At 40.9% G+C, this 25,251-nt stretch overlaps 1 protein-coding gene and 1 long non-coding RNA gene across 4 annotated transcripts in view; one reads left to right on the forward strand and one right to left on the reverse strand.

Moving 5' to 3' along the window:
- The first annotated feature begins 7,788 nt into the window (after positions 1-7,788).
- Positions 7,789-25,251, forward strand: part of ITGB1 (integrin subunit beta 1) — a 47,934-nt gene continuing 30,471 nt past the window's right edge. The window contains exon 1 of one of the 3 annotated variants that reach the window (XM_058681524.1): positions 7,789-8,048. The gene's annotated coding sequence lies outside the window, so the exon portion shown is untranslated. Of the gene's footprint in view, positions 8,049-8,488; positions 8,510-25,251 lie in introns of those variants that run through there. The other 2 variants (XM_058681525.1, XM_058681526.1) reach the window with 2 other exon arrangements.
- LOC131483415 (uncharacterized) lies at positions 14,787-21,283 on the reverse strand. The gene is made up of 2 exons (XR_009247647.1): positions 20,590-21,283; positions 14,787-16,554 (listed from the first exon to the last, which is right to left on the reverse strand). It is a non-coding gene; the product is annotated as an uncharacterized LOC131483415 (long non-coding RNA).

The following is a 25,251-nucleotide window of genomic DNA, read 5'->3' on the forward strand; positions in this document are numbered from 1 at the left end:
TAATATGTTCTGCATCTTGTTAATAATGCACACATAATCTATATCAAATATCTTTACATATCCATACATTCAGGTCCAATGCATTATTTATTTATTTTTTTTTATTTTTGAGAGAGAGAGAGAAACAAAGTACAAGCAGAGGAGGATCAGAGAGAGAGGGAGACACAGAATCTGAAATGGGCTCCAGGCTCTGAGCTGTTAGCACAGAGCCCAACGTGGGGCTTGAACCTGTGAACTGTGAGACCATGACCTGAGCCAAAGTCGGATGCTAAACCGAGCCACCCAGGCACCCCCAACGCATTGTTTTTTTTTTTAAGCTGCTGATTGTTATATTCCATGGATATATTAGAATTTAGTTAATCAATTTTGTCTTTTCCTGAATGTTACATAGTCAGAATCATACTGGAGGTAACCTTTTTAGACTGGCTTCTTTCACTTAGAATTTGCATTTAAGTTTCCTTGGCTTGATAGTTCATTTCTTTTTAACATTGAATAATATTTCATTGTCTGGATGGACCACAGTTTATTTATCCATTCATCTACTGAAGGATATCTTTGTTGCTTCCTGGTTTTGGCAATTACGAAGAGTGATTAAAGAACATCTGTGTGCAGATTTTTGTCTTGACATAAGTTTTTACCTCCTTTTACCTCTTTGGTAGACACCAAGGAGGGTGATATGGGCAGAGTATGTTTAGTTTTGTATGAAAGCACCAAATTGTTTCTCCAAAGTGGCTATACCATTTTGCATTCTCACCAGCAATGAATGGAATTTCCTATTGTTCTATATCCTCACCAGACTTTGGTGTTATCAGTGTTTGGATTTTGGCTATTCTAGTAGGTGCATAGTTGGGACTTGTTGTAATTTGCAATTCCCTAAAGACATATGACATGGAACATCTTCTTCATATGCTTATTTGCCTTCTCTATATATCCTTTGGTGAGGTATCTGTTAAGGTCTTTGGTCTAATTTTATTTTTTTTATATATTAAAACAAATTTTATTTTAGAGAGAGAGAGTGCACGAGTGGGGGAGAGGGGCAGAGGAAGAGAGAGAGAGAATCTTAAGAAGGCTCCATACTCAACACAGACCCCAATATCAGGGCTCCGTCCCACAACCCTGGGATCATGACCCGAGCCAAAATCAAGACTTGGATGCTTAACCAACTGAGCCACCTAGGCACCCCTGGCCTATTTTTAATCAGGTTGTTTGTTTCCTTACTGTTAAGTTTTAAGGGTTCTTTATATATTTTGGATAACAGTCCTTTATCAGATATGTATTTTGTATGTATTTTCTCCCTGCTGGTGAAATTGAAGTGTTTCATTTCCAGAGCCAATGATCTGAGTACAGAAGAAAAACAGTTTAGTTGACATTTTAGGCATGTGGCAGCCATAAGCAGTTCTAAATAGGGAATTCTTGTGATCATAGAGTGAAAAGCCTATGACATCAGCCAGAAACAATGCAGAAATCCTAAAGTAGAAAAGCCACAGGGCTTATTCTTCTGAATGTTATATGGAAAATATTCCTAGGAAATATAATTAAAGTTTATTTAGAATTGTTATCTAATTAAAAATTTACAACGATTTTTGATTAGGAAAATTTTTAGATATAATTTGAAGGCATTTAAGTCCCAGTATATAAATTGGAGACTTGAAATAACAAGGTTCTAGTTTCTCTTTGAAGGATCATTTTACCTTAAAAATTAAATACAAACACTCTTTAGTTGTATGGTTTGGTCAAAAATGATTCTACTTTTTCTGTTCTACTTCCTACAGGTTAGATAACACTGCAGTGAATATCTTGTTATAACAAAATATTTGGACATTTATCTGATGTTTAAAAAATTAGATAAGACTAACCAATATTCAACTCAAAAATCTAGGGCAAAAAAAAAAATTGGTCTCTTGGTCTGTAAAAGGGACTGATTGCATCTGGGCTTAAAAAACTGATTCTTAATGTTTTGAGGTTAAGATCCCATTAAAACAAGAAATATCTGCAAAAATACAGAGCTGTATAAGTGAAATTCTATCTACAATTTTGGGAGTTAATGTATTCATGGGTTGCCTGTGTTGACATATCAACAACTCTGTCTTAAATAATATGTTATGGGGATTAATCTGGGGGAGGAGGGTGCTTTTACTTCCAAACAAATATACCTTATATACCTTTCTACCTCTAATGAATCTGGCCTAAAATCAAGCTATTCTTAACTCAAAATAGCAAATTTTCTCGATACTCAAAAGTAATTAAAGAAAGAAAATAACACTGTTTTACAGTCACTTGCCATAACTCACTGGTAGCACCACCATTTCCCGCACTGAATGACCCCGGTTCCTAAAAATAACTCCAGTGCTGTTCAACTGCTTATATTTGGCATATTCTTCATTCTTATTTGGGAAAGCACATTCCCTTCTCCAGCTGAAGAAACTCATGAAAAGAGCTGCTTAAAAACACTGCTCCCTCTGGGCTCTTAAAAATGTTCAGCATCTGAATGCTGGGAGAGAATGCTCACACCCAGTGGAAGCAATACTGGATGGATTGAGCAAGAGAAAAATGGGGATGCTATATATGGAAGACAGGAAACAGAACTAGTTGAGGAAGACTCACTCGTAAGTGACCCATCTTTACAGTCATAATCCAGCAACTGTTATCTAGAAAAGGAAAAGCTTGGGGCGCCTGGGTGGCTCAGTCGGTTAAGCGTCCGACTTCGGCTCAGGTCGTGATATCGCAGTCCGTGAGTTAGAGCCCCGCGTCGGGCTCTGTGCTGACAGCTCAGAGCCTGGAGCCTGTTTCAGATTCTGTGTCTCCCTCTCTCTCTGACCCTCCCCCATTCATACTCTGTCTCTCTCTGTCTCAAAAATAAATAAAGGTTAAAAAAATTTTTTTTTAGAAAAGGAAAAGCTTTAATAGCTAGCCTAAGTTATAAGGGACACATTGAAAATCAGGCCAGACTGTTCTGACATGTTCCACCCTACTTTTAAATAAGCAAAAAGTAAAGAACTAAGTAAAGCCTCAGGACAGGACAGTCAAATACCCAGACACACACCATGTATACTGATGGTAGCTATCTTGCTTCACGGTTGCTCTGGCAATTAGGGTATTGAGGAGTGTTCATGAAATCAAAGTCCCAAAGCCAAAGATACAAGTTGCAAAATAAATGAACTTCCAGTTTCTCTGCATTATATGATTATTTGCATGTTATTTATATATTTGGAGACAGAAAAAGAAGGAACTGGAAGGTCTCACCCTTTCTTGTTTTTCAAAAAGCCAGTAATTCCCATGGCTGTTTTGTTTTGTTTTGTTTTGTTCTGAACCAAAGCACACAGATTCACATTTTAATAGAGAGATTTTAGTTTCCTAGGAAAAGAAATGGAGTTATTTGTGATTAACCCAGGGGAGCGTGGGTGGCTCAGTCGGTTAAGCATCTGACTCAATTTTGGCTCAGGTCATGACCTCATAGTTCATAGGATCGAGCCTGGCATTGGGCTTGGTGCTGACAGCACAGAGTCTGCTTGGGGTTCTCTCTCTCTCTCTCTCTCTCTCTTTCTCTGATTCTCTCCCTCCCTCCTTCTCTGCTCATGCTCTCTTTCTCTTCTCTCTCTCAAAATAAAGGTGTTTTTTTTTTTTTTTAATTTTTTTTTCAACGTTTTTTATTTATTTTTGGGACAGAGAGAGACAGAGCATGAACGGGGGAGGGGCAGAGAGAGAGGGAGACACAGAATCGGAAACAGGCTCCAGGCTCCGAGCCATCAGGCCAGAGCCTGACGCGGGGCTCGAACTCACGGACCGCGAGATCGTGACCTGGCTGAAGTCGGGCGCTTAACCGACTGCGCCACCCAGGCGCCCCAAAGGTGTTTTTTTTAAAGCACTTCCACATTAGCATTTTAAGACATTATCAGAGACTTTTTATTCCTTCTCTCCCCATCCACTCATCTTTGTCCTTTTTGTTTTTTTAATGTTTAAAGAGAAGTTACGATCTAAGTGGCTGGAGATGGCAAATGAGGAAAATATACCTAGGTCACTCTGTAGAAACAGTTCTTAGAAAAGTAAATGAAGACTCACCTAGCCGTTGTCAATTTGTTCCAGAAACCACCACATACATTTATCATGGTATTTAAAACACAAGTCTTGTTGATCAACCAGGTTACTGTCAAAGATTTTCCTCAATTAAAGTTACTAGTAGGGCATTTTCATCAATACAAACTGCTTCATTTACCACACTCATCCCTACACAATTTTCCCTCCCTATCATTAATGTTAGAATTGGTTTTCACCTATAAACCTGGAACGTGACTTGCAATGTGTCCCTATGTATCCTCTTTGAATTTCTAAAACTATTTCTCATTCCTTATTGTCTGGACATTCTTATTTATTGGGCAACCACAGAATCTATCATCCATATCTTGGATGTACTTTTGGGAATTATGCATGGACAACAAACTGTGACTATCTTGGGCATACCAGGACACAAAGTCTCCCTGCTTATTTAAAAGTGATCTGGGGTTGGTGGGGGGAGGGGGGGGGGTGCCTGGGTGCCTCAACTGGTTAAGCATCCAGCTCGTCATTTCAGCTCAAGTCATGATCTCACCATTCTGAGATCAATGGAGCCCCGTGTCCAGCTCTGTGCCTAAGATTCTCTCTTCCTCTCCTTCTGCCCCTCCCTGGGTCTCCCACATGTGCTGCTCACTCTCTCTAAAAAATTTAAAAATAGAGGCAATCTGGTATATTGTGTGAGAGTGTGCCAGTCAGTAGCCAACACCAAGAAAAATTTGGTCTTAGGTATACTTCTATTCCTACAATGCAGACATTCATCCTTTGTTCTAATCCCACAGGATCCCCTGATGATTATTGCACGTTGAAAATGATTTATAGATGAACATGTACTAAACTATTAGCCCACAAAAGTTTATACTATTTAGGGTTATTTCTACTCTCAAAGATTGAAAAGCTGTCAAGTTATCATGGGATGCCTACTAAACACATTGATATGTGAGAGGGTAAGTCCCAAGACTGCTCAAACTGCAAGGGAAAGACAGCTATCCACTCCTGAAGCCAACATCGGCTTACTTACTCCCAATCCTGTATTTTATAATCACGGGATTAAATACAACCTGCTAGTTCTAAAGGTCAGTAATCAAATTGTGATCCTGCTGCTTAAAAGAGATAATCAAGTTCATAGAGAACCTTTAGTTTCTTTTGTGCCTCACTAAATATTAGTGGTTCCTTTCATTTATGTAAGCCTATCCTTTAATTATACATAGAAGTAGGATTAAATGCTGATTGAAAGGAACCTGAGTATCCAATAGTCTTTGCTGGTGAGCAACACTGAAACTTCACTTTGGAAAACGGGGTGAATAAAGATACATTTCAAAGAACATATAGTAGTGTGGTGGCAAAACTAAAGAAAAGGCCAACTTTTAATTATCTGATGTAATGACTTATGAGATAGAAGACAATTCACATTAATTGGGAGACAGTATAGGTACAATATAATTTGAAACATAAGCTACCAATAGATGTTCTATCATGATTTGATCTGGCAATGTGACTTGCACTATTCCTACTTACTAGGATTTCCTGTTCAGCATGGTAAGACTGACCAACCCTTTTATAGAGTATTCATAAATTTTATAGTTAGCTATCAATTGATTAATATTTTATGAAATCACAAGTAGAGCCATACTCTTGACCAATCACTGCTTTTCTCAATTACCATATTTCTTTAATTTCTCCTCTTCAGGGCTCATGACTTCTGTACATAAATTGCTACTCACACTTCAGTTTAGCCAAATGGTCTAACCTATCCCAAGGGAGCAAAAGGACCTTTTTATTTATTCATTTACCATACATTAGCTGAGCCACTATTATGTGTCCTGGAATAATGTTTGACCCTGGAATTAGAGAGATGATTAAACTGCCCTTGAACTCATTTAGTGTAGGGTTGTACAAATCTAAACCTCATATTTTTTTTTTTTTTTAATTTTTATTTTAGAGAGACATAGAGCATGAGTGAGGGAGAGGGGCAGAAGGATAGAGAATCTTAAGCAGGCTCCATGCTCAGCAGGGAGCTGAACGAGGGGGCTTGATCCCATGACCCTGGGATCATGATCTGAGCTGAAATCACAAGTCAGACACTCAACTGACTGAGCCACCCAGGCGCCCCTAAATCTCATAATATTCTTGTGGCAAAGAGTGCCTCCTCAAATCACATAAGAAAGAAAATTCTGGGAAATGTAGTGCAAAATCAGGCATATATCAATTATGCTTTATCTTTGAACTTCAGTCTCCCATGTTGAGACTAGGCCAATTCTTAGTAATTTTGAATAGTGGTATAACCAAGAATCCAAGATTCTTTAAATCCAAGAACGTTGAGGTCTTGTAGCAGCTTTACTCTTGGGATAACAATAAACATCATTTAGCGTCATCCATTAAGTGGGAAAAATCAAGCTCATCCCTTCGAGGTCTTCAGAGATTATCTAATCAACAGATTTGAATTTGCTGGTGAGCAATATGCAAACTTTCCATAAGTAGAATTATCTTATTTTATCTTATTTAAAATTGGCAGCCAAGGGGCACCTGGTGGCTGAGTCCGTTAAGCGTCTGACCCTGGATTTCAGCTCAGGTCATAATCTTCTGGTTTGTGGGTTCTAGACCCTTGACAGGCTCTGTGCTGGCAGCACAAACCCTGCTTGAGATTCCCTCTCTCTCTCCCTCTCTCTCTGCCCCTTCCCCATTCGCGCACACACACTCTCTCTCAAAATAAACTTTTTTTTTTTTTTAAAGACTATAAAATTCACAGCCAAATGGGCATATCAGCTTCTAATTTCCCCCAAGTGAAACATTACTCAGTTTCATAAATCTCATTTGAACTCTATTCCCAACAGGGTGTTGCAGCTGGCCGGGCGGCATGGCTGTGACATTTTCTGTTAACAGGATGGCGGCCTGCCAGCAGCACAGTCTGAATTACTAGGTTTCAATATGATGTTGGTTGGTACAAGTTCCAAGCCTCTTATCAAAATGTGTCCAGCCATTCTCACAATGAATGTTTCCCTTCCATTTTAAATGTTCCTCCTCCAGCCCTCCTCTCCACCTACTAAAAAAAAGTGAAGAGAAACAGACACTGTATTCTTATGTATGGAACTTTCCCTCCTTATTCCTGTTCCCCATAAACGGACCTCCAGATTAATCTAACAAAAGCAGATCCCCAACTTACCAGTTTTTTTTTTCTAAAACCTTCCTAAAATCCATCTTTCTTGGCATCGAACTCCTTCCCGTCTTCACCTTCTCAAAGACCCAAGTCAAGCAAACTATCACTCCAGAAAACAGTATTAGTTTTAGTTAACTGCATTCCAAAAGTTAAGCATTTTTGGCCCCACGAAGCCTTGTAGGGTGGGTGACTGTCTCGATTTGCCTGAGGCTGAAGGGGATGCCGGGACAATCCAGGGCAAAAGGGACCCTTGGGTGTGTCCTGGGGGAAGCAGAACCTAAGGCCGAAAAGGAGTCCAGCCCTCCCTCATGGTAAGGTATTACGGCTTGCCGGGGCCGCGCAGAGCGTTGGTGCAACACCAACGCCTCCGTCCCCAGGCATAAAAGGAAACTGAGGCACAGCGAAGGCCCGGCCGAGTCCTCCGCCCCGCCCCCCGCGGCTCCCCCAGGCCCACTCCCGCCCCGCTCGGCCAGCTCCTTTGTCCTGGGCCGCGGTCTTCCTGCCTCCTCCACCGCCTCCGCCGCCGCCTCCTCGCCTCGGGCGCGGCTGACGCGGCGGGGTAGGAATGCGTTTCCGGAGCGAGAGGACGGACGCAGCGGCTTGGAGGAGCAGGATCAGCCGCGCAGAGAAGGAGGTGCCGCGGGGGTCGTTTCCTGCCAGGGGGCGGCTCTGGGCCGCCGAGTCTCCTCCTCCCGCCCCCAGGAGGAGGAGGAGCCGCAGCCGCCGCCGCCCGCCGCGCCCGAGACCCGGGAGGCCGCGCCAGCCCTCGGGAGAGACCCAGCGGGAGCCGCGGAGCAGCAGGCCCGAGCCGACCGCGCCGGGGCCTGGACGCCGCCTGGAGAAGGTAGGCGCCTTGGGGGGCGGGGCGGGCGGCGGCCTCCGGGCTCCCGAGCGCGGCCGGACCTCGGGCGGTCCGCCGCGCGCCGGGCCCTGCGTGTGGGGCGTTGGGGCCGAGTGGGCCGCGGAGGCCGGGGCGGGGGTGCGAGCGGAATCCTGCCCGGGGCCGGAGAGGAAGTCTGGGCCGGCGGCCGCGCTCCCGGCTTCTCCCGGGACCCTTCCTCCCTTCCCCCGGCCCGGGCGCCCCCAGGGCGCTGAGTCGACCCAGCGGCGCAGCGAGTGGGAGGGTCGTCGGCCTGGGCGCTGTCACGTCGGGGCTGGAGTCTGCGGTGGACCGGGGCCCGCGACCGGCCCCTCGGACACATGCCATTCGTAGCAACCCTTGTCTGATTCGTGGCCCGGACCCCGTTGAACGAACTGACCCCACGCGGTGCCCGGGTTTCCGTCCTCCGCCTTGGGCGCGTGCAGGTGAGACGGCGAATGGGGGCAGGCCTCCCAGCGACTCGAAGCTTTAGGACTTTGAACAGTCCTTGACGGTTTCCCTTTGTCTGGATTTCAGCGTTCGGTTTAGTAATTCGCTTCCAACTTCAGAAGTTGGGCCGTGGCCTTCAGGGCCTGTGGCCCGGGATGAATTGCCGGGTGGGCCCAAACAAAAGTTGGCATCGTGGAGCCGCTAGGAAGAGAAGGCGCAGTGTTGGCATATATTTTTTTCCACTTCGTGTTTATGAAGGCCGAACTTGAGTGTCGGCTCCCTCTGCAGTGAGAGTCCTGGGCCCAGGCTCCCTGCCGCTCCGCAAGTTTGAGTGCCCGACCTGCCCCTGGTGCCTGTCTTACTACGTGTCAGTTCCTTTGCTTCCTAACGAGTTGTATTTTTAAGACTATCAATATTTTATGCCCAAGTAGTTTTTATTTCACCAAATTTGTGCTTTTGAGTCAAAACCTAGCACCAGTAAATTACCCTCTTTAAGCTTTTATCATCTGTAAAATGGGATACAAGAATACCTACACTATAATAAAAGTAACTATTATTATAATAACGACAGTGTCAGCCATGCTTACCTGTAAACTTTAAGTCTATTTTCTCATTTTATCGTGGAACCGATGCAGTGAGGTAGGTGCCATTTTCATCCCCATTTTTCAAATGAAGAAACTGAGGCACAGGGAGCATAAGTAATTTGCCTGTGATCATCCAGCTAGCAAGTAGAGAACCCAAGGGGTCTAGCTCCAGAGCCCATGTTTGAGCCACAGGTAACTTTCCATAACTACAATATAGTTGTGAAAATCAAATGTAATATGGAAAACAATTTAGGGTAGATAATAAATACAACTCCTTTTCATCTCTTCTTGGTGTATTAAAAAGATTTTTTTTTAAATCTGGGGATGTAATTAATAACATAATTAGCAAGGTTTCTTTGGGTCACATTCCACATAGATACTCATGTGGGTAGAATTACTGGGTTGTTATTTTTTGTTGTTTTGATGGTACAAAAATAACAATGCAAAATGAATTTTGATTAGGTGTTTTTCTTAAACTACACACAGCCTTTAGGTTATATTAATAGACAGCTTTTAGAAATGATTAATAAGAAATTTTAGTTGAAGTTTACCTCTTCTGCATTTGTGGAGAGCTAGGCTCAGAGGGGGTAGGACCGACTTAAGCGTTCCACTGCAGTGTTCATATTTTTAAATACTTTGAGTTCATTGATCAGTATTAAATGAGTGACTTAAGATAATGAAGTGGTACATAGAAAACAGAGGAAACAAGTCAGTATTTTGGGGACAGGTCTTTGAGGAAAAAGCCATTTACTTATCCTCTAAAATTTGGTGTAAAATGGAAGATGTTATTAGAATGCTGGTTAAGAAGACAGGGGATGTGGTTAATACTTCTGCAAATGGAAAGCAAATCAACTCCAAATTAAGGCATCTGTGTTGACTTCACAGATCTAAAGTTTTAAGTTTTTGTAATGTTGACTTTTTTTAAAAAGAGTGCTAAATTCTATATTATTATCATTTTGTAAGACCCTCAACATTCTGTACATGAAAAAGTATAGAATCAACAATACTGAAAATTGCTAGATATAGTAATTTTAACAATCAGGTGCCTTTTTTCTTAATTTTCTGGTCAGTATAATTAAAATCTGGCTCAAATTTCCATCACTAAATGGATATATAGTTCTCTGTATTGTTTCCCATAAATTCCTAATACCAGGAGCTTCTCTGGGGACATCTTGTCACTTTGTAATAGAATTAATCAGTTTAATGTGATAATTTTAATGGGATGCTTGCCACATAATAGCTTTATTGTTTGACTTCTTGCCAGATAAATTGTGGCTTACAACATTGGTGGGGGGGGGGGGGGTAGGGTAGTGTGATTTTCTACCTCCAGAAAATATTTTGTCGTTAATATTCTGTTAGTGCACTGGTTTGCTCTTAACTATACTGCTAGAATGATAAGATGAAACATCTTCTACTTGGTGAAAGTTGCAGAACTTTTGAATTCGAGATTTTCAGTTTCTGAATGTGTAACAAGTTGAATTTATCTGAGGATTTATACAGGCCCTTGTTAAATTTAGATTTCCCCAGTCTGTGTGGAAACTTAGGATGTGTCAGGTTGTGGGTAGAATCCTACAAGATTCTATTGTGCAAATATGTAAATATCTCTTGTTGTATTAGCAGGTCTATTCTAACTTTGGTTATATATTGCGGGGATTTTGTCCTTTTTTGTTGTAGTGGGGTGGATGGATTGACAGGGATAAGAGTAAGGAAGAGTGCATTATTCTTCAGGATGGTGAATGGTAGCAGTATCTATAGATGTAGAAAGCTGAAAAAATATTTCAGTATGTACTTGGGTTAAGGGAGGTACAGTGCATAAAGCCCGGAACATGAGCAGCCTTAGCGTATTTCAGTGGGTAGGTGAAAAAAATGTGGTATCTCTCCTCCAGGAGCCATGTGCAAAAGGAACCAAATTATACTTTGTCAATTTCTTGTCTTTTTAAAGATGAATAATTATAAGACTTACAGAATTGTTTTCTTTATAAAATAATATTGAGTGGGTGTTTAGAAGTCAGCTACCTTTAAACTTCTTGGTTTGTGGCCTTTAGTAAGGTTAACCATATTTAGCAGTATGCTAAAGCATTTGTATATCATCTTGAAATATGTATGTGTGAGTAAAAAGAAAGGGCTTCAAATGCCTACTGCATACCTATATAAACACGTACACACATGCATACATATATATGTATATATATATACATATGTGTGTGTGTGTATCTGTGTATATATATATACATATGTGTGTGTGTGTATCTGTGTATATATATATACATATATATATCTTACTTATTGGACTAGTCTCATGTAGTCTCCAAAGTGCAGTTTCCTAGACTCCGGGGATGTGTAAAATAACTTACTGGAGCGTGGGAAGAACATATTAGATTTAATATTATATATATATATTTTATTTAAAGTTTAAAATTTTTATCATGACTTACAATCTTAACTGTACTGCTGTAGAAGTACATGAATTTTAATATATAAATAAATATGTACATATTTTAGGCATATGTTTGTTCAAAAATCTTTTCAGTAATAAAAGTGAGTGACGGAAAAGCTTTGGAGATCATTGGCATAGGGAATGATTTGGATGGGGTACAAGCGCTACTGTATTCAGGAGGGGGAATTGAGATTTGGTTTTCAAGGTAAGAGAGGTGAAAGAAACCCAAAGTGACACGGGTTTTTGGGTAGGTGGTGTCATTTGCCAAGATAGGCAGTATGATCACAAGGGGGTGGTACAGGTTGACTGGAGGGAGAGGAAATGATGAATTATAATGCCGAGTGTTTTTATAAGTGACTATGGGACGTTGGTAGAGATGTCTAAGAGTGTAGTTGAACACACAGATTGGGAGCGCAAAATAAGAAGTCTGGCTGGGGGCTTCAGATTCTGGAATTCTTAGTCTACAAGGGCTAGTTGAAGCGATGGCCTGCAGATGGAGTGAAAAGGGGCTGGACAGAAAGCCTGGGAACACTTACAAACTGTCCAGGGCTGGGTGGAGGAAAAGGAATCCAGGAAAGCATTTCCTGTCCTGTTTCTTCTCTTAATTCCTAATTCTTTTTGTGTGACAGTTTAGTGAGTGACTTGAGAATTCACAAGTTTTTCCTGTGGTTGACATTTTTGAGGTAAAGACAAAATGACTTAGTAGTCATTTTAGACTCATATTGGAAGAGCAGTTTGATGTAATAAAGGCTTTGTAATTGAGAGGTGGGAAACTTGGGTTTCGGTACAAGCTCTGCCACTGAATCCCTCTGTGACCTTTGTTGGAATACTTCATCTTCACCTTCCAGGGCTTTGGTTTCTACAGCTGCACCTTACAGAAGTGGTCAGTATGTTTCCATCATTCTGTCATTCTGTGAGTCACCCATGCAGTGTGGAGGGCAGCTCCCCTCCCGTGAGCAGCCATTTTTTTTTTGTATCATAACCAGAGAGGACAGGTACTGTGCCAAATTATTGCTTTAAGAAAACCTGCCAGTGTTGACCAGCGAAATCTATTACTGTTAGTTCTTTGTGGGATGTAACTCTGTAGTATGTTACATTTTAATCTATCTGTGTATGGAGAGCCAGTTACCTGGAAAATGCTGTGCTGAGTGGAGGTGGAACAAGCAGTTGATGTGGACTTTACTGTTGAGTGTATTGTCTAGTTAGGACAAGTTGTGTTTATTCTAGGGAAACATAACAAATACCAAAGAATACGTTACTCATTGTACTGTACCAGATAATTTTCTTTAATAGATTTTGGGAAAAGATCAGCATTGGCTTAAGTGGTTTTGGAAGGCTTTTTTTTTTTTTTAAATTTTTTTTTTTTAACATTTATTTATTTTTGAGACAGAGAGAGACAGAGCATGAATGGGGGAGGGTCAGAGAGAGAGGGAGACACAGAATCTGAAACAGGCTCCAGGCTCTGAGCAGTCAGCACAGAGCCCGACGTGGGGCTCAAACTCACATACCGGGAGATCGTGACCTGAGCCGAAGTCGGACGCTTAACCGACTGAGCCACCCAGGCGCCCCTGGAAGGCTTTATAAAGGAGCTTGGAGTGGTATGAGCACAGAAATGGGTGACAGATGGGTGACATATTCCAAGGATACTGCAGGTATAAGGCAGAATTCAGTTTAATTTAGCAAAGAGTGTGTGTGTGTGTGTGTGTGTGTGTGTGTGTGTGTGTGTATCTGTTGAAGGCCTGGATTTTGTCCTCCAACTTTTGTCTGGTGTGGTTCACAGATGTGAGTATAGTTATAATAGACGTTTGAATTAAAACAATATGATATTGAGCATCACTGAAGGTTTGTTTTTTGCTGTGCTAGAAACTTAAATAAAGAATCAGAAAAGGAGTAGTTCTGCTTATTGTGGTGTGAAGAGATGAAGAGCCAGTGAAGGCCAAAAAAAAAAATAATAAATTAGCATTTTATTTTGTTGTAGGGAACATAGTTTCAGTGGATGAGGAAAGTATTTACATGAAAAACTTATTGGGAATGTACCATTTGAAGTAGAGAAGTCACATTTGAGTGTATAAATGTTTATTGAATGTGAGTAACTTAAGCTTTTGTACTCTTTGTGAAATTCAGAATAATAATTAGCTCTCCAATATCTTACAGTTAATGTACGATTTTTCTTTTTTTTAGAGAGAGAAAGAGAGTGAGCATAAGCGGGAGAGGGGCAGAGAGAGAGAGGGAGGGAGGGAGGGAGGGAAGGAATCTTAAGCAGGCTCCATGCCCAGCGTGGAGCCCAGTGCATGGCTTGATCTCATGACCAAGAGATTGTGACCTGAGCTGAAATCTGGAGTCGGTCAGGTAACCGGCTGAGCCACCCAGGCACCACTGTATGATTTATTTCATATTATGATTTCAGTGCTTCCTAAAAGGGGTCATGGTAGGTCATATTTGATTGTTGGAGAAGAAGGTTGTAGTTTGAAAAAGTGCATTCAACATTATATTAGGAAAAACAACAACAAAAAACACAATAGGAATGGATTTGTACTTGCTAAAGAAGTATGGATTTGAAAAGATTGAAAACTGTTTATTAAGTAGTCACTCAGGTTCTTATGTTTAGATGCCTATGACTAGTGAATGTGTTGGAGAGCAAGAAAAAAATTCAGAAATTAAGTAAAATGTAGTCTACAGATAATCGTAATGATGTGTGTTGCTAAGAGCTTTTACATTGATCATTGTATTTAGATATTATTCCCACCTAGTGCTGAGTACAATGGGAAATTGATTTCTCCCTTTGTACAGTTTGTTTTAAAACATGTGTTATAGGGGCGCCTGGGTGGCGCAGTCGGTTAAGCGTCCGACTTCAGCCAGGTCACGATCTCGCGGTCCGTGAGTTCGAGCCCCGCGTCAGGCTCTGGGCTGATGGCTCGGAGCCTGGAGCCTGTTTCCGATTCTGTGTCTCCCTCTCTCTCTGCCCCTCCCCCGTTCATGCTCTGTCTCTCTCTGTCCCAAAAAATAAAATAAACGTTGAAAAAAAAAAAAAAAATTTAAAACATGTGTTATATATTTAAAATATATGTAGTGCTGTTCTTGCTCCACTCCACTACAGGGCAGAGATGAGCTGTGGCAAAAGATATGGTCAAAATTTATTAGAGTTTTGATCAAGAAAGAATTTTAGAGTGATCTACCTAAAAGTAGGCAAAATTACACAATTTGGGAACATAATTTACAATTCCCTTTAATGAAAATAATGTGGAACAACTGTTACTTTCAGTGTTTATTGATGCTATTATAACAGGATGGTTAACATTTCACTTTTTGCTAGCTGCGTTCACAATTATCTTTGTAAACTTGCCCCATAGTTAAATTCTCAAACAAAACTCTTACTAACTTACTCCTTTCTCCTCCCAGGGAAGGGCCAAATCTATAGCCACAGGGAGTGTAGAGAAGGAACAGCTTACTAGGCTGGTTTGAAAAATATCAATTGCTAGGTAATGTTTTCTCTTTTGAGTGCAAAGAGGATCTTGGAACAATTCATTTCAGGCAACTTTCCATGCTCATTTTGGATCAGCCTTTAATAATACGGCTTAACAGTTTTGTTAAGGTGTTTAGTTTCCTGCTTGTGTTTAAGTTTGTCCTTCTTCAGTCTTTGAGTTTATTACATGCCCCCTCACCAGTTTTTTTTTTTTTTGGTTTAATGTTTGATTGCTTTCTGTTTGCTTGTTTTGTCCTTACCAGGTTAACAGTTTATTATAAAAGGATATAACTCAAACAGCCAGGTGGAAGAGATGCGTAGGACAAGGAATAGGGAAGGGGCAGGGAGCTTCTTCCATGCCCTCTCCCTAAATCTCCACAGTTTACCAACCCGAAAGCTCTGAATTTTTTTTTTTTTTTTTCATTCTCACATAGGCTCTCCTTTTGGAAGGGTGGTGGTAGTCTACCAGTTACCTGTTTACTAGATCACTACTGGTTCTATCATAATGTGTCTGATTGGCTTGAATTATTTTGAATTCGGTGTGGTTTTTCTCGTCCATGCTTTGCCTGCCATGTTGATTCTGTTGCTCATATTTAAGAGTTCTATAGGGATTTCAACTTAAATTTCCTCCCTGAGTTCTCTATGCTTTTCCTCTAGTTTTGTTGTCTTAACTGTTTTTGACTGATTGCTAGAAGACCTATTTGAGATTTTCTAAGTCTCTTCAAGAGCATAATGAGTTCATCTAGATTTTCTCCTGGAAGATTCTTCACTTCCTTTAACTTTTTCTTCTGTAGAAGTTTTTCCTGAATAAGTTCCATGCCCTTACCTGCCCACCCCCCCCCCCCCAGCTGATTTATCTTTGAGGCTCTTTATGTGCCAACATGCAGTATATCCATTCTTTATCTTTCCTGTGCACTTGTGGACTGGGTGGTAGGTGATGGTGATCCATCTTCCATATTCATGTTGCCTTGGAGAAGGTGGGTAGAGTACTTACTAGTGATGAATTTTGCTTCAGTCTATTCAGTTATTGTCATTTTCTTAAAGCATCTAGTCCTGTCATGAGCCGTTCTCAGGTTTCAAGTCATTTTGTGAGCCTGTAGCTTTGGAGCAGCCTGACCTTTGTTGTTGGAGCTCATTATCTTCAGGTTGATGCCACCTTTGGGTAAGAAGGGGTCAGTGCTCATAAAAAGCACTCTTTTCTTCTGGGCGGGAGTAGTGAATTATAGAAAGGTTTCTAGTTGAGACTACTGTTCTATTTCTCTGCATTAGGCAGAAAAAGACTTCTAGTGAGGTATTAGTTGCATCTTCACATTGGAGTTTTTAGCCTTTTCTCTTTCCTATTTTCTCTCTCTTTCTTTTTTTTCTTTTTTATCCTTTCTGCTCAGTTTTTGTTGATCATTAATTTTGGCTTATTGTTTGGGTCATAAACACTTTCATAGTCACCACCAGCACATACATCTTCCTGCCAGACAAAGGGAAGTAAAATGTTGACTTTCAATGTTCTTCTTGTAGCGGAAAGATGCTCTTGCCTCAGAGGAATGCGTCCTCCCTCTCACCCTGAAATTTGATGGAATAGAGATCAGTAGCATTTCTGAGCACCTTCCATGTGGACTTCCCCATCTGTCTGCTCTCTGTGGGGAGAAGTGGGAAGAGCTATATGTGAATTCTCTGAGGCTTGCAGTTTGGCTCTGTGTTGTTTTTATGGCCTACATTGATATTTAATACTATTCTTTTAGAATATTTTAGATTTTAGAAAAATCTAGATTTAGATGTTAGAAAAATATTTATTTTTTCCCTTTTAAAAAGCAGATACAGAAAATAATGATAGTGGGAGAGACTTGATGAATACAACTTTCTTATATTTTTAGGAGAGATTTATGATATACCTTAATGTAGGTATCCTCATCTTTTCTACCATTAAGGGGAAAAGATTTTAAAATGTTATGACACAGGGGCGCCTAGGTGACTTAGTTGGTTGAGCGTCCTACTCTTGATTTTGGCTCAGGTCATAATCTCACCGATCTCATGGTTTGTGGGACCGATCCCTGTGTCGAGGCCCATGTTGGGTTCTGTGCTGACAGCAGAGCCTGCTTGGGACTCACCCTCTGCCTCTCCCTGGCTCGCATGTGTGCTTTCTCTCTTTCAATACATAAACAAAAAGTTAGGACATAAAAAAGGAAGTAAATTCTACTGTCTGAAAGAGCATTTGAAAAGTGAAAACCCTTAACTTTTTTTTTAAGTTTTATTTATTTATTTTGAGAGAGAGAGTGCATATGTAGGGGAGGGGCAGAGAGAGAGAGAGAGGGAGAGAATCCCAGCAGACTGTGCATTCAGTGTGGAGCTTGAAGTGAGGCTCAAACTCACCAACTGTGATATTAACCAACTGAGCCACCCAAGCATCCCACCCTTAACTTTTCTTATTAGAAACCTACTTATATTGAAAGCTTGAGCTTTTGAATCAGACCTAGGTTCATATCCCAGCTGTGTCTAGCTTTATCTGGTATAGTAGATATGTAATAAATACTTGCTGACTTGAATTTAATTGGTTGTATTGAATAAAAATGTACCCTTTGCAAATATTTTATAGGAAGAAATCTTTTGTGGATGACTTCTTTTTGTACTAGTTGGCTTTGGCCACCTTATTTTAAAACTTGAAATAACTGTAACTCACCATATTTTTAAAAGTAATTTTTCTGTAAAATGTAATTGTTTAATTTCTATAAATTTAGTACATAAAAAGTTACTGAAGATGTTATATGTAAATATAAATGCCAAATGAGTTATTTGTGACAATGTTAAAAACATTAAAATAAGTATATATTTAGAAGTTTGAATAGAACATAAAATCACACTTAATTTGGTGAATAAAGGTGAGTTTAGAGTGGAGATTAAAATAATTACGTGCAGTTTTGACAATGTATACAGTTCAGGCTATTAACCACGAAAATGTTATTGTTTGGGGGAGATGTTTAAGATGATCTATTGTTTAAGGAATGAATTATGACCCCTTAGATAAACTTGAATATGGTAAAAAAAATAATACTAGGGTAAAATGTCTCCATGGAAATAAGATGCAAAACCTGTGGGTACACTCATGAAATTTGACAATTAAAATAACTTGTTAGCCTCCATTCAGTTTGAAGCACTGAGAAATAAACTCACAGAACATTATAAATCCTTCCCATTTCTATGCTTTGAGTCAGTTCTCACACTGGACAGATAGTCTTTTTTTTTTTTTTTTTTTCTTTTCTCCAATAATGACTTGAGTAGGCCTTCAAAAACTTAGTTTCATGAAGCACAAATCCAGTCTCACAGCTTGTGATTCAGACAGTCTGATCTCCATTATACCTGTGTGACTCTGGAGAAGTTATTTAACCTCTCTGTGGTTTGGTTTCCTCATCTGTAAAGCAAAGGTAATATCATTGCCAACCACAGAGTCACTTGGGAGAGATAGCTGTTACTATTTTTTATCATTATTATTATTATAATCATTTGAAGGTATTGAATTAAAAGTGAGATAACTTTGCTACAAATTACCCTAAATCATCAAAACTCAGTGTATTGTGTTATTCTTGTCTGTGCCTGCTGTATACCTACTCTGGCCCTGTAAATGGACAAATAGATCTTCCTTTTGTGGAACTACAAACAGGACTGCAAACAGTCCATGAATGAAATCCCACTGGTGTAGAGCATTCAGATTCATGTTTCTACTGGTAAGATGTCTTTTCAGGGAAGTTTCCTTCTTTCATCCTCTCCTAGGTTGCTTCTCCTTGACAGAAGCCTCAAGTCTTCTATTTGTATTAGGTATGTTCTCTCCTACCCTGATCTTGTGCAAGGTAATCTGTGATAATGATGTTCATAAATAACCTGTATTTTGCCTAATGTAATATAAAACATTGAGATTTTGCTGCTTTTATTATTTTACATATAAATTGTTAATAATCCAAGTGTTAGAACGTGTATTTAGTAGAATAATCCTTAGATGTGGAACCTAAAATAAGTCATCTAGTTATATTTAATTAATATGATAATTGGTATCTAATATAATAGCAACTGATTGAACCTTATTGTTAAACAGCATAGAAAGGTTTTGGTAAGTCTCTGGATATAATAATGAACATTTATCTGTTCTTGGCAGTCGTGTTATTTCTAACCCTTATCCTTTCTTCCATATCTTGTTTCCCCCCTAACGTGAATCAGTCAAAAATTTTCTGGTTATAATTACGAATGAAAAAAAGCAAAATCTTCAAACATAGTTCAGAGATTTGGAGCTAGGCATTCTGTCCATGCTCTTAACTCTGTGCTAGCCTGTTACTGAAGTGCTGGGCATAACACACTCCTTGCCCTCCTTAAGCTTAACTAGTTTGGGTTTTGTTTTTGGTTTTTGGGTACCTCAATATTTTCAGTTACCTTTATCTTTAGTTTCTTTATTAAATATGAAGATACTGCGCTTCATACAAAGAACGCCAAGCACTGACTTCCAGGAGATAGCTATTTATAAGACAGGTTAGCTTCACACAGCTAGTAGATGGATAAGAGCTACATGTATCTTAAATACTAAATTACAGTGTTTTTTTTTTTTAAATTTACTTATTTATTTTGAGAGAGAGTGCACGTGTGTGCTAGTTGGGGAGGGAGGGAGAGGGGGAGAAAGGGAATTCCAAGCAGGCTGTGTGCTGTCAGTGCAGAGCTCTATTCGGGGCTCAATTGCACAAACCTCAAGATCATGACCTGAGCCAAGCTCAAGACTCTGATGCTTAACTCACTGAGCCACGTAGGCACCCCTTCAATACTAAATTTTTAAAACAGATTGTTTATATTTGATTTAGTACATGTATGTGTGTCTGACTTAAAACCCTCCACAGTTCTTGCCATCATCAGGGTCTTCAAGAGTTCATGCAGATAAAACTCACACTCTTTTCTAGCTGTTTTCTTGACTCTTTCAACTCCAGTGGCCTTTGAGCACTGAATTAGAGACCCCTTCTGTCCCCACCTCCTCCTGGCCTCTTCTCTGATTGCAGCCAGTGCTGCTGGGAACAGTTCGTTTTATGACTCACTTTTGGCTGACTGCAGCATACCTCAGGTTCCTCTTGGGACCTCCCTTGTCTGTCTGTGGGGTGAGAAGCTGGTGCAGCCTTCTGGGCAGATGCACTGTAGTTCTTGGAAGTGTGGGGGAATTAATACTCCTTGGGGCAAACTTTTACCTGTGGGGACTAGAATTAATTAATGTACTTCTCCACATTGACCCTCTTCTGGACACAGTTTCTATATGCTTCTCAAAACTTCTCAGCCAGATCAAGCCCCCAGGCACCTCCATGGTAAATAAGTCTCCTGAATTGGCTGTCTCCGTTCACTCTTTTTAGTATCTGTGTCTTTCTCTGGGGTCACCTCGGTAATAATAATCGCCTGCACTCCTGTTTTTGTCTCGACCTCTACTTTCAGAAGGAACTCTGGCCAAAACAATTGCCCAAAGCTGTAGCATCACTTAGACCTTTTTACCTAAGACTGCCTGTCTCTGAAATGATAAACCTGTCCTTATTTTCTAGCTCTCTTCCCTCCCCTGTTTACATGAGCCCCTTTTCTCTCACCTACCTGTTGTGCTCTTTGTTGTTAACTCTTTGTCAGCACAGCCAAGGCCTCCTCAGTGCCTGCACTTGTTCTGTAAACCAATGGATTAATGCAGTGATTTCGAGTGAAGTCTGAGAACCCAAGGGAAGTAGTCTCAGTGATTTGAGCTGTAAGAATTTGTAAAACAATGTTGTGCTTTTGTGCTAATAATTGTAACAGTATGCAACCAACATCTGGATTATCTGGTTGACTACCTTGTAACAGAGTAATTATTATTTTAGTGCCTAGTTTGTATTTGCATATGTAAATTTTGGTTCATAAAGTGTGAGAGCCAGGACTATGAAGCATTTTATATCTAGCTTTAAGTTGGCTGTATATACTTAAATGAATTGAAAATTGGTATCACTAGGGTGTCTACAGTAACTATTTTCTATTTAGAGAGGATCTGCACATTAGTTCTGAGAACTCTTCTGGGCTTCTGAGTAATGTCAGAGAAAAATGTCATACAATTTAATATAGTTCTGCAAAACTTTTTGAGCATTGACTTTGTGCCAGGTGCTTCTAGGTACTAAAGCTGAATAAGACACACCAAGCCTCTGTCTTCTTGGAGCCCGGAGCCCATCAGAAAAGATGGATGTGAGCAGGTAGTTTCGAGTGTTGCAGATGGGCCTTTGTAAGTCAGGGCCCTCAGCTCTGTGATGCTGCTATACGCATTCCTAGTGTCCTCCAGCCTTCAGCCCCACCTACTCCTGCCCTGCCCCTCCTGCAGAAGGGACCTAGGCTGCCCTGCTCTGCACTGACTGAGAGAAGCCCCTCTCCTTGGGCTCCTACACTCACCTGCACTCTGGATGCTCGCCCTCTCTGTGCCTTGGAGGCTCACCCTCTCCACACCATCAGTTACCCTCTCCTGTGTCTTCACAGTCTCCTCTGTTTCCTAGTTTCGGTTATGCCTCTATGCCATCCACTGTTGGGTAATCATCTCTGACCCTGACCTACCTCCTGAGATGAGGATCTGTGTCTTAACTTCCCAGTAGGTGTCGTCCTCCCTTGCTTCCCCTCAGGCTTCTCACCTTTTGCAGATCTGTAGCTAAGACATTTTTGCTCCTCTAACTTCATTCTCCTTCTGCCTTCTTTGTTCAAAAATGGTGATTCTTTTCTTTCTCACACTTCCTTTTCTAAGCAGCTGTCAGGCCCCACTGGGCTACGTCCTAATCGCACGTTTGTCTTCTTGTTCATCACTACCGTGTGAGTTCATTTAGGCCCAACCTCAGCAGTGAGAGCGGTGCCCGTTTGTAGCTCTTGTCTTGACCCTCCTCCCCTCCCTCGCTGATTTTCTGCCATGAGTGTGTTGTGTGTGTGTGTGTGTGTGTGTGTGTGTGTGTGTGTGTGTGAGTGTATGTGTGTGGCATGTGCTGCTCCATCCTGTGGTGTCTCCCTGCTGTGTATCGGGTAGTATCTCAACTGGGCATGGCTGGCTGGCTGCAACCTAACTCCTCCTGCCTTGCTGTCCTCGGTTTCTCTTTTTCCCATCTCATAACTTAGGTTTCAGAAATGCATAAGTGGGGCGCCTGGGTGGCGCAGTCGGTTAAGCGTCCGACTTCAGCCAGGTCACGATCTCGCGGTCCGTGAGTTCGAGCCCCGCGTCAGGCTCTGGGCTGATGGCTCGGAGCCTGGAGCCTGTTTCCGATTCTGTGTCTCCCTCTCTCTCTCTGCCCCTCCCCCGTTCATGCTCTGTCTCTCTCTGTCCCAAAAATAAATAAAAAAAAAAAAAAAAAAAAAAAAAGACGAAAAAAAAAGAAATGCATAAGTATGTTAAGATTCTTTTTGGCCTTTATGATTTTTTAAGATTTTAACATAGTTTGTACTTTAGAAAATTACAGGGATAAAAATATTCCTTCCCACAGACTAGATTTAGCTTACAAATAACATATAGATACATGTTTTCTAGTCTTCTGTAAAGCTAGAGCGAGACAATCCCAGTTGGGTGGTGAGGGTTGGGGAGTCACCCAAACGTGTATGTTTAGAAGTAAGATTGGAAAGAAGTTATCTAATTCTTCTCGGGACTCCATGACTTTGCAGGTACTAACCTCTTGCCTGGAACACTTCTCTCCATTTGCCTGGTTCCCGTATGTGCAATTCTAGTGTTGCCAAACTCATGAAGCCACTGAACGTGGCTAGGCAGATTTTGGTGTCCTCGGTGCACTTTGTCCTTATTTTCACTACAGAAACCATCACATCATATTGTAATCATTTGTATTTTTGTCTTGGAATGGAAAATTTCTGAGACAGCAAATTTTGTATCTCCATATATGGCACAAAACCGGACATAGTTGGCAGAGGAGGAACTTCCAGAGCAGTGGGGGAGAAACCAGGAGAGCCCGAGGACTCGAGTGCATTAAGAAAGAATGGCGATGTGTATTAAGTGCTTTGTGTGAATTCTGTGGGTGGCAAACTGATGTATCTTGCAGAATACGTATTGTAGGCAGTCAAGACATTTTTGAATGAATGAATGAATGAATGAATGCAGACAGTAAGATAAGGCCTGGAGGGTTCTCTTTTGCAAGAGCAGTTTCACATGCATGGTAGGAAATGGACACCAATTACAGCTGGTTGAGGAGGGAGTAGGGGATTATAGAATGGAGAACAGTGTAGACAACTATTTCTAGGCCTTTGATTTCAAACAGGAGACAAAAGATAGGATCAGGATAATGCCTGGAGGCATCTCTCCCTGTTGGCCCCTCATACTGAACTGTTCTGCATGGAATGCCTTTGGTAGGAAACTCCTTTGCTTGGGAATCAGTGTAGCACAAGCCTCACCTACCGAGCTTGTGGTTTTAGGCCCTAGTGGGCATCCAGGTAAATCTGAAGTGGATACTTACAAGACCACACTTGGAAAGTACTTCCTGAGGAGGTTCTGTCCTTCTTCTCCCCACCCATGCAGGAGTATCTAGTACCTTCAAGAGCTGGATTGACGGGGAGGCTGCTGAATCTTCTGTGCCATTTCCTCCGCATGTCCTGCTCTCTGTGGCACACTTTCCTCCTGGCCACTTCTAACCCGGTCTCTTCTCAGCCTTGTCCTCACTGCTCTTTACTCTTCATTGCTGTCTTCTTCTGTCTCCAGTGGCTTCTGTTTCCTTGAGGGAAAGACTGGCCTTTTACAGGCGTAACCAGCCAATGACAGTGCCTCTCTGTGTCTTGTGAGTGTGCTGACCAGTCACAGGAGAGTTGACAAGTGTCCTTGAAACTGTTCTCAGCTCCTGTCCTGTTCTCTCAGCTGCTCTTCAACACTAAAGCCTTGTTCTGCCTTCTGGGTCTGGAGCTCTTCCAGAAGCTGATCTCTGGCTTGTCAAGGTTTGCAGAAGGAAAAGGACAGGGTGGTTAAAGTAATATTTTAAAGGTACATAGCATAAGGTTGCGAGGCTGACTAATAATAGAATGTTTCTGTGACCTAGTAACTTTAGCTTAGTGGTAACCCTCTGAATTGTGTAATATTTTAAAAGGTTTTTCAAAGCAGTCTAGTGGTCATGAAGTAGCCTGAGGAATATCCTGAGGAAACACATATCAGCCCATATATGGAACAAATATTTGTTCTGTTCACTTTGTGTAGAAACTGCCCAGATGGTCCATTCATCACAGTCTTAATGTTCCAGGCCCTTTTTGTCATAACTTTGGAATTGATAACATTTTGCAAATTGCTTAGAATTTTAGCCTACGTGGATTTATGGCACATAAACCTGTTAGAAAGGCCATAGAAGGCAAACTGTAGGCATGGCCTGTTTCCATGACACTCTGCCTCTGTCGGTCTTTCGGATGCAGTTACAAGTGATATGTAAGCAAAACTATAAGCTCGTGGCACAGCAGAACTTTCTGGTCTGAGCACAGTGTAGAGTATGTAGCTACGCAAGTTATTCTTACTGCTCTTCTCTGGGAAGCCAACAGAGAAAGCTTAAACAGCATTTAACAGCAGAAGAGGCACAGGAATCCTGGGGTGCTCTGAGCACACAATTTTGAAGCACTCTCCCAGAGCAGTGGGAATAGCATCCTAGAATAGAAGCTTTTGAAGCTAGAGGTTTGTTTGTTTGTTTTTTAAGAAATGTTTTTCCTACTAAAGGAAATTACCAAGACAGAAGAAAATCCAACACAGTTACGCAGCCATAATTGTTTTTATGAAGAAAGTGAAAAGAAGAAAACACTATGACAGTTTTAAAACAAAGAAACCTATTATTTTTATATTATGTGTATGTACTTTATGTTTGTACACTGTAATTTTTACATACATGTCATCTGAATATGTACTTTACATTCAAAATCATTTTAAAAACATTTTTGGTCTATACTGTATTTGGTTTTTGTATTCTTGTGGGAGAGGCAGATATTCATGCATAATTGGCTCCTGGTCCAAGAACAGTAAACAGTTAAAGGATAGGGTTAGTGACCTGTGGCAAGACCCATCTTTGACAGCTCTGCTAAAGTGTAGATTAATATTATGAAAATGGAAAATAGTCCTATACCTAATGGGTGCAGGTTGGGATAATTCTGAATAATATACAGGATAATACTTAATTTTTCTTTGGAGATTCTGGGAGACATTTAAGCCTCTGTCAGGTCTTCTTAAGCTACCCTCCCAAACTTTTTCTTTTTAGGTCTCATTTGTAGATCTAGAAATTACAGGGAATTGAATGGAAT

The sequence above is a fragment of the Neofelis nebulosa genome, chromosome 8 (assembly GCF_028018385.1).
Source record: "Neofelis nebulosa isolate mNeoNeb1 chromosome 8, mNeoNeb1.pri, whole genome shotgun sequence".
In the NCBI taxonomy this organism is placed as follows: Eukaryota; Metazoa; Chordata; class Mammalia; order Carnivora; family Felidae; genus Neofelis; species Neofelis nebulosa.